The following is a 667-nucleotide window of genomic DNA, read 5'->3' on the forward strand; positions in this document are numbered from 1 at the left end:
CAGTTCTTTTTCTCCGTAGCCCAGGTAAGATGCTTCTGACGTTGTTTCTGTTTCAGAAGTAGCTTGGTAGCCCTTTTCCTGAAGACGTTTGAGTGTGGTGACTCTTGATGCACTGACTCCAGCTTCAGTTCACTCCTTGTGAAGCTCTCCCAATTGTTTGAATCGGCTTTGCTTGACAGTATTCTCCAGCTCGCGGTCATCCCTGTTGCTTGTGCACCTTTTCCTACCCAATTTCTTCCTTCCAGTCAACTTTGCATTTAATATGCTTTGATACAGCACTCTGTGAACAGTCACCCCTTTCAGTAATGACCTTCTGTGACTTACCCTCTTTGTGGAGGGTGTCAATGATTGTCTTCTGGACCATTGCCAAGTCAGCAGTCTTCCCCATTATTGTGGTTTCAAAGAACAAGAGATACCCTTAATTTATACTGTAGGGATGGTCATTTAATGAAACTCAAATGTAAATATTCTAATATTTTGAGATACTGGATTTTTGACTTTCATGAGATGTAAGCTCCAATCATCAAAAATAAAATAAAAAAACTTTTGAAGTGTTTTACTTCACATGTAATGAATCTAGAATATATGAAAGTTTCACTTTTTGAAATGTTACAAAAAAATTAACTTTTTTTCCACGATATTCAAATTTTTTGAGATGCACCTGTAT

The 667-nt window shown here is 37.6% G+C and overlaps 1 protein-coding gene across 1 annotated transcript in view; it reads right to left on the reverse strand.

The window, feature by feature from the left end:
* LOC107746917 (charged multivesicular body protein 5-like) overlaps window positions 1-667 on the reverse strand; it is a 4,071-nt gene that overhangs the window by 1,857 nt on the left and 1,547 nt on the right. The window lies entirely within an intron of this gene.

Source organism: Sinocyclocheilus rhinocerous, unplaced genomic scaffold, assembly GCF_001515625.1.
Source record: "Sinocyclocheilus rhinocerous isolate Xijiao unplaced genomic scaffold, SAMN03320098_v1.1 scaffold1581, whole genome shotgun sequence".
In the NCBI taxonomy this organism is placed as follows: domain Eukaryota; kingdom Metazoa; phylum Chordata; class Actinopteri; order Cypriniformes; family Cyprinidae; genus Sinocyclocheilus; species Sinocyclocheilus rhinocerous.